Source organism: Saimiri boliviensis, chromosome 1, assembly GCF_048565385.1.
Source record: "Saimiri boliviensis isolate mSaiBol1 chromosome 1, mSaiBol1.pri, whole genome shotgun sequence".
NCBI classification, from domain to species: domain Eukaryota; kingdom Metazoa; phylum Chordata; class Mammalia; order Primates; family Cebidae; genus Saimiri; species Saimiri boliviensis.
In genome coordinates this window covers 75,358,868-75,371,401 of record NC_133449.1, presented here as the reverse complement: position 1 = coordinate 75,371,401, position 12,534 = coordinate 75,358,868, and the positions used below count along the sequence as shown (strand labels likewise).

The following is a 12,534-nucleotide window of genomic DNA, read 5'->3' as shown; positions in this document are numbered from 1 at the left end:
AACAATGTCTTATACATTGTAGTTTTTCAATATGCTTGTTGATGCCATCCTAAATTTTTTCAATAATTGCACAGTTGTGTTTCCACAACTGTTAAGGAAGTGAAATACATTTATAGGAAAAATATGTTTTGGCAAATGGCCAAAGATATGAACAATCCACACAAGAGAAGGAGGTTCACATAAGAATAGTAAATAGATGTAAAGCATGTCAAGCTTCTCTAATATTAATAATTTGATTTGGTGGAATCCATTGTTGGGTCTGTTCAGAGCCCTTACCTTGGGCATCCTGTCTTTGGGGTAATGCCCGTCCTTCCATTCAAAACAAATGGCTCTAACAGGAACAACCCAGTCATAGTGCCCAACTCCCTGGCCATAATTGATTGGTTTAGGGGTATATTAGTTTGTTTTCATAAAGACATACCTGAGACTGGGTAATTTATAAAGAAAAATAAATTTAATGGACTCAGTTCACATGGCTAGGGAGGCCTCACAATCACACGTAAGGCAAAAGGCACGTTTTACATGACAGTTGGTAGACAGCGAATGAGAGCCAAATGAGAGAGGAAACCTCTTATAAAACCAACAGATCTCGTGAACCGTATTCACTATCACAAGAACAGTATGGGGAGACCACCCCCATGATTCAGTTATCTCCCACCGGGTCACTCCCACAACATGTGGGAATTACGAGAGCTATAATTCAGGATGAGATTGGGTGGGGACACAGCCAGACCATATCAAGGGGTGAGCAAGTGACCCAAGCCAGGCCAATAAAATTCCTTCCCTGGGAATGTGGAGTTGGTAAAGATAAATAGTCATCAATATGAGCATGGGCGCTCTTGGTGGCCAGGTGTTCTGCTATATGGAGGAAGCCAGGCTAAGAAAATGAAACCAATGCACAGAAAAAATCCGAGGCACTGAGACAGAGACAGGAAAGCACAGTGCCTCATTCCTTAAATCCAGCTGGCTCTGAGGCCCAGCCACACCTGCATTCTTCCTTCAGGTAAAAGGTTGAGGTTCGTTACTAGAAATCAAAGACTGTGCTATTATAATGGAAAAATACAAATGTAACTCAATCTATGATAGGATCCTTGTACCAATAAAATAAGAACAATACACAAAGGTGAAAGTTTGGGAGCATTTGATGATTCTGTAAACTGACTTTCTTTTTTTGGAAAGCATCTTGGATACACATAGCATGAATCAGAAACTAAACCTTTAATATTCCTCACAAACCTGAGCTTACAATTTCACAATTAACAGAAATGATCACACATTTTGTCAGAGTTATAGTAATTTGGTTTGATGAAAAAGAAATTAGCATTTATAGAATTTTATTATTTCTCTATTTATAGACAAAGTCTCAGGCTGGATGTAGTGGTTCACGCCCATAATCCCAGCACTCTGGGAGGCTGAGGCTCCTGCTTGAGCCCAGGAGCTTGAGACCAGTCTGGCCAATATGGCGAAAACTTGTCTACTAAAAACACAAAAACTAGCTGGGCATGGTGGCGCGTACCTGAAATCCCAGCTACTCCAGAGGCTGAGGCAGGAGACTCACTTGAACCTGGGAGGCAGAGGGTACAGTGAGCTGAGATCGTGCCACTGTGCTCCAGCCTTGGCAATGAAGTGAGACTCAATCTCAAAATAATTAATTGATTAATTTTTTTAAAAAACACATAGGCCAGCACAGTGGCTTATGCCTGTAATCCCAGCACTTTGGGAGGCTGAGGTGGGTGAATCGCCAGAGGTCAGGAGTATGAGATCAGCCTCGCCAATATGGTGAAACCCTGTCTCTACCAAAAATACAAAAATTAGCTGGGCATGGTGGTGCACGCCTGTAATCCCAGCTACTTGGGAGGCTGAGGCAGGAGAATCGCTTGAACCCAGGAGGCGGAGGTTGCAATGAGCAAGGTTGCAACAAGAGCGCAACTCCATCTCAAAAAATAAAAAATAAAAAAATTAGAGACATGGTCTCACTTTGTTACCCAGGCTGGACTGCATTGGTGCAATCACGACTCACTGCAGCCTCAACCTTCAGGGCTCAAGACAACCCTCCCACCTCAGCCTATTGAGTAGCTGGCTCCCACAGGCGCATGCCACCTTACCTAAGTTTTTGATTTGTTTTGTAAAGAGGAGGTCTTGCTATGTTGCTCAAGCTGGTCTCAAACTCCTCGGCTCAAGCATTCCTCTCTCCTCAGTTTCCCAAAATGCTGAGATTATAGGCATAAGCTACTGCACCCAGTCTTACTGAGTTTTAGAATGCAATAAATGCTAAGGTCTTTATGTAATAACACGTTATTGAATGCTTATCGTGTGTTAAGCACAGTTCTAAGGGTTTACATATATTATTTAATTCTCATAATCATATGAGGTGAGTACTGTTACTCATATTTTTTAGAGAGGAAACCATGCCTCAGAGGTGGTAACTTTCCCAAGTTCACACAGATGGTAAATGACAGAGTCAGGATTTAAACACAGCCAGTCTGCCAGAGCTCACACTCTTAACCATACATTATACATTACCTCATTACACTTTGGAAAATGTAACATAAACCAAGCAGATAATTCAAAGAAAAGAAAAGACACATGGATATGTGTAGAAGCACTCATTAGTATCACTAAACACTAGAAAAAGCTCACATTCACACCTATAGCGAAATAGGTAGATGGCAAGTGTGATACATTGATACAATAAAACATGGTAATTGCAAGTAAGTCGTGGGACTGTAGAAAACAATGGCAGATGAGAAGTACAATTTAGAATGGTAAAATATTGGTTCTTAACTATGTGCAATTGGTTTTCATGCAAGGAGTAGAATGGAAAAAGTCTTTAGGGTTTATGAAAACATAGGAATTTGAGTTTTCTTTTTTTTTTGGTAAGTTCATGTTGCTATTTAGATTTTTTTCTTCCATTATAAAGTTGATTAAATACCCATTGATTAAATACCCAATTAAAAGTAAATTTATTAAATCTTTAAAGTAATACTCATTAAGGAAAGTAAGGAATAGAGACTTGTGAGGTTAAAATAGATTTTTTATTAGGGAAGTTTCATTTGAAGACTATAAATAAAAACGATAAGGTACAACTGTGATGGTTAATTTTGGATGTCAACTTGACTGGGTTAAGAAATACCCAGATAGCTGCTAAAACATTATTTCTGGGTATGTCTGTGAGGTTGTGTCCAAAAGAGATTAGAATTTGATTCAGCAGATGGGGTTAAGATCCGTGATCACCGATGTGGGTGGGCACAGTTCAATTCATTGAGGGCTCAGATAGATCAAAAATGTGGAGGAAGGGTGAATTCACTCTCTCTTTCTGACATATCCGTTTTCTCCTGCTGTCCAACATTGGAGCTCCTGGATCGCAGGCTTTCCTACTCTAGGACTTAACACCAGCGAAATCCCCCACCTGACCTGGTTCTCAGGCCTTTGGCCTCTGATTGAATTACACTATTGCTTCTCTAGTTCTCAGGCCTTTGGGCTGAATTATACCACCAGCTTCCCTTGTTCTTCAGCATGCAGACAGCATACAATAGGCCTTCTCAGCCTTTATAATCCTGTGAACCAATTTCCATAATAAATCCCCTCTTATATGTCTGTCTATATATATTGTTGGCTCTGTTTCTCTGGAATGCCCTAATACAGGTACTAATAAGAGAAAAATTGTAAATGAAAAAGGTAAACTCACATTTGCTCACATGTCCCTGATCTGTTGTAATCTTACCTGCCTCCTAAAGCCTTGCTCCAGTGCACCATCCTGAAGCTCTTGACCAGAAGCTTCCTCTGGGCAAGTGTGCTACTTCGTTTGTTTCTCTCTTGAGGCACTTGCCCATTTCTACCTTGTTCTATAGCTGTCTGTGTATGCGGCCCCCTCTTAACCATAAACCCTATAAAGGTAGCAACCATGTGTCTTCATTTTTTACTATATTTATTTTGAGGTAGAGTCCCCCTCTGTTGCCCAGGCTGGAAGGCAGTGGTGCCATCTTGGCTCACTGCAACCTTCACCTCCTGGATTCAAGCGATCCTTGTGCCTCCATCTCCCAAGTAGCTGGAACTATAGGTGTACAATGCCACACCCAGCTAATTTTTATATTTTTTGTAGAGATGAGGTTTTATCATACTGGCCAGGCTGGTCTTGAACTCCTGACTTCAAGTGATCTGCCCGCCTTGGCCTCCCAAAGTGCTGGGATTACAGGAAAGGATGAGCCACCGTGCCTGGCTGTGTTTTCAATATACTTGTAGGCCCCAGTTTTGCCCCACATACAGTAATGCCTTACACCTGGTGAATGCTGAACATGTGCTTGTCACATGAATTAAATCTTCTCACAAAAGTGAAGAAACATGTCAAAGACATAGTTTTGAACAAAAAGCAACTGTGATCAGGGATATTAGAAGAGTTGTCCTTAAGCAAGTTCTTTCTTCTGCAAGATTGAGAATGTAAGTGGTGCAGCTCTGATGGACCCCAGAAGGGCAGCAGAAACATAAGGTGATTTTGATTTCATGAGCTCTGGGGACAACATATCTGTTTTTTTATTAATGGCATTTTCCCTTTTCTACCTCCTTTAATCATAGTGAGTTCATTGGAATGAACAAAGTGGATTGGGCATTCTTTTTCTATTTTAATTTTAGATTCAGGGGTACATATGCAGGTGGTATAAAGGTATATTACATGGGGCTGAGGTTTGGACTTCTATTGATTCATCACCCAGATAGCGAACGTAGTACCCAGTAGGAAGTTTTTCAGCCTGTTCACCCTCCCTCCTCTTGGATTCCCCAGTGTCTACTGTTCTCATCTTTATGAATATTCTTTCCACTCATAAAAAAGTTTTTTTTTTCCTTTACCAAATAGAAAACAACATAGAGTCAAAAATGCATTTTTCAAGGCACGATGATTGTAAACCCTCTTCACAGTGATTGTAACCTTGAAGACAGTGTAGCTCTGACATGGATGGCATAGAAAATGTCTGATGGCTCTTCCTTCCCTCTCTGCCTGACGTGCAGGAACACCTTGAAAGTTGGAGTTGTAAGCTCTTTGAGCTCAGTAACTAGGTCATAAATGATATACAATAATGAACAATGCCTACCTAAATTTTAACTTCTATGATTTTGTCTACTTCCAGTCACAAAAACATAAGTGCTCCCTATACCTACTCGTCTGTAAGCAGCTAATTCCTCTGTCTTGCACATTAAATGCATTGAGTCTCTCTTGGAATTTTTCTTTGGGTAGTTTTTAGTTTACTGTCTGTCTTTTTGTCACTAGAATGTAAGTTTCATGAGAGCAAAGGTATTGTCTGTTTTGTTCAACTGTTCTATCCCTAAAGCCTACGACAGTGCCTGGTACTCAATAAATATTGTATGTTGAATAAGTGAATTAATGAATGAGCAAGCAAGCATTGTTCTGGTTGTGGATTTAAAAGTCTTTTGTAGAGCCGGGCGTGGTGGCTCAAGCCTATAATCCCAGCACTTTGGGAGGCTGAGGTGGGTGGATCACGAGGTCAAGAGATCGAGACCATCCTGGTCAACATGGTGAAACCCCGTCTCTACTAAAGATACAAAAAATTAGCTGGGCATGGTGGCACGTGCCTGTAATCCCAGCTACTCAGGAGGCTGAGGCAGAATTGCTTGAACCCAGGAGGCGGAGGTTGCGGTGAGCCGAGATCGTGCCATTGCACTCCAGCCTGGGTAACAAGAGCGAAACTCCGTCTCAAAAAAAAAAAAAAAAAAAAAAGTCTTTTGTATTAGTCTGAATATCTTACGAGCAAGCACGCAACTATGACTCTGCAGTGATCTTCCTTCCCCTTCTGCCCTTCCCCACCAGCTCATCACATACGCTAAGTAATTGTTGGCTTTGCATAAGGAATCTGGCTTTCACTGAATAGAAAATGAAAATACTTTGCTGCTACAAAAATTTGTGGAGAACTTACATCTTAAAAAAGATGTTTGTAATACCAAAGTGTATTTTGTTTTATTAAATCCAGATTGTTGGGTGGAGTCCCTTCGCTAAAAGTTACTCTCAAGCAAAATGAATTGCTTGTTATTCTCACAAAAAATTTACAGGAAGCAATTTGTAAAGGTTGCCATCAGGCTGAAGTCATTGTTGGCACTTGGAATCACTGTGTCATCAACCTCAGAGCAATCATTTAACCTGGGTCTGCTCAGAGAAATCAACATAATGCAAAGAAAATAGCATTCTACTGTCTCAGATTACAGTCACTTTTTACATTATTCCACTTTGATCATGGAGTTTAAAATATTTGGCATATCAGTTTCTCTCATCTTTTCACCATGTAGAAATGTCTTTTTACATGTGCTTAGCACACTGGTCCAGTCGTTACTAGCTATTTCACAAATAGATTTTTAAAATCTGCTCTTCTTTCCTCTTTGTGCTCAGGAAGTTGCTGTAGGAACAGCTAGGAAATGAATGGTTTGCCAATCTATTCAGGCCCGTTCCATCCAGTAGCCTGACTGCTGGCCAAATAGCAAAAATATTTCTACTCCTCTTGAGTGAACTATCCTCCAGTCTAGCTGACAGATGGGAGAATTATTGTAGGTAGGCTTATGGGAGCATCATTATAGCAAGGAAACACTGAATCTTGGCATGAAATGAAGATGGACAGTTCTGTGCTCCCAATTTCTCCCAATGCGTTTATTGTCATCACTCTGGGAAAATAGGACTAAAAAGATGGCAACACAGATTCATATCACTAGCAAATATTAGAACAGTTCCCTATGTTTCTAAAACCAGTTTCCAGCACCAAATTGGAAAAGAAGGTTTTGATAAAACCACAATGATCATTTTTTAACCTTATCCAAAAAAATGATAATTCATTTACTGATTCTGAAAAAATGTATAGAATGCTGTGAGCAATCAGCACAAAGTAGACTCTGAAAATAACACAGAAACATCATACTGCACAGACTCCTCAGCTAAGTGATTTTGAATGAGTATTCTCCTAACTGTATGCACTGAGAACACTCATATGCTGACTTTTAGATCCCTTGACTGCTTCTGATGGAAGATGCAGAACCATCAAGTATAAGTGCTTAAGGTTGCTGCAACAGAAAAAGACTGAAAAGCAGTATGTGATTCTCTCTTTCCTCTCCAAACACAACCACAGACTTTGTTTAGCAGTTGAGATTGCTGTTTAGAAGTCTTGTCATCCAGCCACTCTGCTTTTTGGACCTCCCAAGTTGAATAAATTTCTTAATTGAGTCGAGCCATACATCTGTTGTCTCAGACCAGGGTGGCCTGTTGGTTGCTTTTACCCTCTAACAGTTGATGCTTATGTGGGGAATTGATGGGGCCTAATAACACCTCCATAGCCCACTTGTTGCTCCTATCCCTTCTCCATTCCACAGCTGATTAGACAGCTTCCTATCCATGGCTCTTATGCATCTGGGCCAAAGAAATTAATTTGCGCTCATTATTCATAGTTGTAGCTGACTAATTAGATGCTAGTCACTTTTTTATCTCATCAAATAATCAAAGTCTACTTAGTTGATGATTGCAATACTTTGTCAACAGATATCTATTGGACACTTACTATGTGCCCAGTACTGTGCCAGGTGAGTAGGAGACGACAGGCCATACAAGTTCTGGTAGCTTAAATAAATTAATATACTTCCCTAATTTCTCCCTAGTTTTGCTATTTTTAATTTTTTCTTTCTTTTGAGACAGGGTTTCATTCTGTCATGCAGGCTGGAGTGCAGTGACACAATCGAGGCTCATTGCAGCCTCAACCTCCTAGGCTCAAGTGATCCTCCTACCTCAGCCTCCTGTGTAGCTGGGACTACAGGCACTCATCACCATGTCCAGGTAATTTTTGTGTTTTTGTAGAGATGGGTTTCACCCTATTGCACAGGCTGTTCTCAAACTCCTGAGATCAAGAGATCTGTCCACTTTGGCTTCCCAAAGTGCTGGGATTATAGGTGCATGCCACTGCACCCAGCAGCTATTTTTAATTTGAATAAATGTTTTAAAAATTATATCTAAAACCATAAATCCTTCCATAAGCTAATGCGTTAGGCTTAAGCAAATTGTCATTTCTCTAGAGATTTTATTAACATTCACTCATTGTTTTTTTTTTAACTTACTCATTTGTGAGTTTAAGAATATTTACTCCCTTAGACATCTGGGATATATTTTGGAGTAAGGTATGAAGTATTTGATTTAAAGTAAATTTTTTTTTGGAGATGGAGTCTCATTCTGTCACCCACGCTGGAGTGCAGTGGCACAATCTCAGCTCATGGCATCCTCCACCTCCCAGGCTCAAGCGATTCTCCCACCTTAGCCTCCAGAGTAGCTGGTATTACAGGTATGCATCACCGCGCCCAGCTAATTTTTGTATTTTTAGTAGAGACGGGGTTTCACCATGTTGGCCAGGCTGGTCTCAAACTCCTGGCCTCAAGTGATCCAGCCTCCCAAAGTGGTGGGATTACAGGTGTAAGCCACTGTACCTGGCCATCTAAAATAATTTAATTCAAATTTCTAATGAATGCTTCCCATAAATGAGTATTTTCAAATCTTCATTATTTTATGTTGTATTTTGTCATTTATTTAAACCTTATCTATAACTGAGTCTATTTCTGGTGTTTCTCTTCTGTTTCCTTGACATATTGTTATTTTACTTGCTCATTTTCTTTTTTCTTTTTTAGAATATTTTTGTCTTCATCTCTTTGTTTTCCTAGATGAATATTATAACATTATTTTTAAATTCTAAAAAGAATCTCATTGTGATTTTGTTTGGGATTGAATTAATATTTTTAAATAACATATTAAGAGTTGACATATTGACAATATTTCATTCTTCCTGGATATTATGACACAACAAGTTTTATTGTTTTGTTTATATAGCAAAACACTTATTAAGTCTTCTTCTCTTTTTACATATTTTTATTGCTATTGTAAATGATACCTTTTTAAAATTAGGTTTTTCTAGATTGTAATTGTTGATATTTAAGAATATTAATGACTTTTCTATATTTTATATTTTATCTGGCTATTTACTGTTCTGTTAAGCCTAAAAATATTAGCTGATTCCTTGGACATTGTGTTAGATACATAATCGTTTTCAAATAATAATGTTTTTGTTTCTTTCTTTACTTATTTCTCTTGGGTTTGTGTTATTTCTCTTCTTACATTGGCTTGAACTCCTAAAATAATATTAAATTAAAATGATGATAGAAGGCACATCTTTAATTACTTTTCTTTTTTATTTTAATTTTAACTTTTTCTTCATTTCTTCTAAAAAAAATAGGATACATGTGCAGAACGTGCAGGTTTGTTACATGGGTATATGTGTGCCATGGTGGTTTGCTGCACCTGTTGACCTGTCCTTTAAGTTCCCTCCCCTCACCCAAACCCTCCAACAGGCCTTGGTGTGCATTATTCCCTTCTCTGTATCCTTGTGTTCTCATTGTTCAGCTCCCACGTATGAGTGAGAATATGCTGTGTTTGGTTTTCTGTTCCTGTGTTAGTTTGCTGAGGATGATGGCTTCCAGCTTCATGCATGTTCCTGCAAAGGACATAATCTCATCCCTTTTTCTGGCTGCATAGTATTCCATGGAGAATATGTACCACATTTTCTTTATCCAGTCTATCATTTATGGGCATTTGGGTTGGTTCCATGTCTTTGCTATTGTAAATAATGCTGCAATTAACATACATGTGCATGTGTCTTTATAGTAGAATGATTTATATTCCTTTGGGTATATACTCAGTAATGGGATTGCTGGGTCAAATGGTATTTCTGGTTCTGGATCCTTGAGGAATTGCCATCCTGTCATCCACAATGATTGAACTAATTTACTTTCCCACCAACAGTGTAAAACCATTCCTGTTTCTCCACAGCCTCACTGGCATCTGTTGTTTCCTGACTTTTTAATAATCACTATTCTGACTGGCATGAGATGGTATCTCATTGTGGTTTTGATTTGCATTTCTCTGATGATCAATGATATTGAGCTTTTTTTTTCATGTTTGTTGACCGTGTAAATGTCTTCTTTTGAGAGTGGCTGTTCGTATTCTTTGCCCACTTTTTGATGGGGTTGTTTGTCTTTTTCTTATAAATATGTTTTAATTCCTTGTAAATTCCGGATATTAGACCCTTGTCAGATGGGAATTGCAAATATTTTCTCCCATTCTGTAGGTTGCCTGTTCACTCTGATGATAGTTTCTTTTGTTGTGCAGAAGCTCTTTAGTTTACTTCGGGTCCATCTGTCAATTTTGGCTTTTGTTGCTATTCCTTTTTGGCATTTTTGTCATGAAGTCTTTCCCCAACCCTATGTCCTGAATGGTATTGCCTAGGTTTTCTTCTAGGATTTTTATCTTTTGGGTTTCACATTTAAGTCTTTAATCCATCTTGAGTTAATTTTTATATAAGGTATAAGGAAAGTGTCCAGTTTTGGTTTTCTGCTTATGCCTAGCCAGTTTCCCAGCACCATTTACTGAATAGGAGATCCTTTCACTGTTGCTTGTTTTTGTCAGGCTTGTCGAAGATCAGATGGCTGTAGATGTGTGGTGTTATTTCTGAGGTCTCTGTTCTGCTCCATTGGTCTATATGTCTGTTTTGGTACCAGTACCATGCTGTTTTGGTTACTGTAGCCTAGTAGTATAGTTTGAAGTCAGGTAGCATGATGCCTCCAGCTTTGTTCTTTTTGCTTAGGATTGTCTTGGCTATACAGGGTCGTCTTTGATTTCTTGTTAAATTTAAAATAGTTTTTTTTTCTAATTCCTTGAAGAATGTCAATGGTAGTTTGATGGGCATAGCATTGAATCTACAAACTACATTGGGCAATATGGCCATTTTCATGATATTAAGAAGGCACATCTCTATAACATCATCTCAGTTACTTCCTCTCATGCCTTAAGCTAATCAGAAACACAGCGAGGAAAGAAGAATAGCACAAAGTTTGGGATCAAGCATTGCTATATGGAAAAGTTGGCCTTTCATAAATTTAATAACCATGACTAACTTATGCTTCTTGATATTTTGGCTAAGATCTTGAAATAATGATATTGTGGTACTATTATTAAAATTGAATCAGAAACTGGAAATGTATTTGTCATAAGCCTTATTCTAAAACCTCAGGTTGACATGGTTATAACTGTCACAAGATTATAGTTTGAATGCCAGGTTTCCTCCAAAAATAGTATTTCATGCTGATTTAAAAGGCTATGTAGCTAGTAAGGAATAAATTGTGATTTTGAATAACAATATCAAGAATGTTCATTCTTCTAATGTTCTAGCTTCTAGAAAAGCTACTGGAAGTCAAAATTGTATGAGAAGCTGACTTTTTCCATAAACATGATATAATAAATTCAGAATTGAATTCATAACTATGGATCAGATATTCAAATTTCCCTAACAATGACTACAAACACCATATTAAGTAAAATATATAAATGTTATATAATATAAAGCTTTGTTAAGGTTATGTATAAACTAATCTATTAAATTATTGACTAGGACAACAGAGTAACACATCATGTGACTTTATCTTTCCTAGAGTATCATTATGTTTTATAAACATTTCCCATTGTCATTTCTTCCTATTTTAAATGAAGTAAAATATGAAGGAACACATTTATTATGGTCATAAATTGCAGAAGGGCTTCTTTGGAGTGTTGCTAGTTTAAAACAAGGGCTTGGAGCAGAGGTTCTGGAGTAAGGCATGCTGGGGTACAAAGCCTGGTTCTGTCCATCATTCATTTAAAGGCATTTAGGGGCCAGGTGTAGTGGCTCACACCTGTAATCCCAGCAGTTTCGGAGGTCAAGATGAGAGAATCACTTGAGGCAGTAGTTTGAGACCAGCCTGGACAACATAATGAGACTCTGTCTCTACAAAAATTTGTTTAAAAAATTATCTGGGCATGGTGGCACACATGTATGGTCACAGCTACTGGGAGGCTAAGGTGGGAGGCTTGAGCTTGAGGGGTCAAGGTTGCAGTGACTTGGGTGACAGAGTGAGACCTTGTCTCAAAAAAAAATTTAGTGAGTTATAGATGTTGGGGATATAATAATACACAAAACAGAAAATACCACTGATCTCATGGAATTTGCATTTTAGTACCACTTATTAATCACTGTGTTTAGAAACAGTTTTTAAAAATATCTATGGGCTTCAATGTCCTCATTCATTAAATGAGAATGTTGGTACTTGCCTCATAGAATCATTTTAAAAATTAAATGAGGCAATATAAGTCATCTAGCACATGTAAGAACTGAATAACTGGTAGCTGGTTTTCATATTTTAAACATCTGATTTTAAGAAAAATTGTTAGAAATACTCATGATAGAAAAGGATAGCATTTAAATGATTTATAATCTTATTATCTAGCAATACTATTATTAGTATTTTAATATTTACTTTCAGATCTTCTACTATACATATATTTTTAAAAAGAGAATTCTATATCCATTTCACTCAATTGCCCTCAGGCGGGTCAAACCAGTGTATACTCCCACTAGTCATATATGGGAGTGTCTGTCTCCCTCTGGGGAGATTTAACATCAATTGAAAACTTCTTGAAAG

The 12,534-nt window shown here is 38.2% G+C and overlaps 1 protein-coding gene and 1 long non-coding RNA gene across 2 annotated transcripts in view; one reads left to right on the top strand and one right to left on the bottom strand.

Moving 5' to 3' along the window:
- Positions 1 to 12,534, top strand: part of EHBP1 (EH domain binding protein 1) — a 560,843-nt gene that overhangs the window by 119,149 nt on the left and 429,160 nt on the right. The window contains exon 3 of the mRNA XM_074399272.1: positions 7,679 to 7,816. The gene's annotated coding sequence lies outside the window, so the exon portion shown is untranslated. The remainder of the gene's footprint in view (positions 1 to 7,678; positions 7,817 to 12,534) is intronic.
- LOC141584571 (uncharacterized) overlaps positions 1 to 12,534 on the bottom strand; it is a 63,158-nt gene that overhangs the window by 7,436 nt on the left and 43,188 nt on the right. The gene's annotated exons all lie outside the window — the stretch shown is intronic.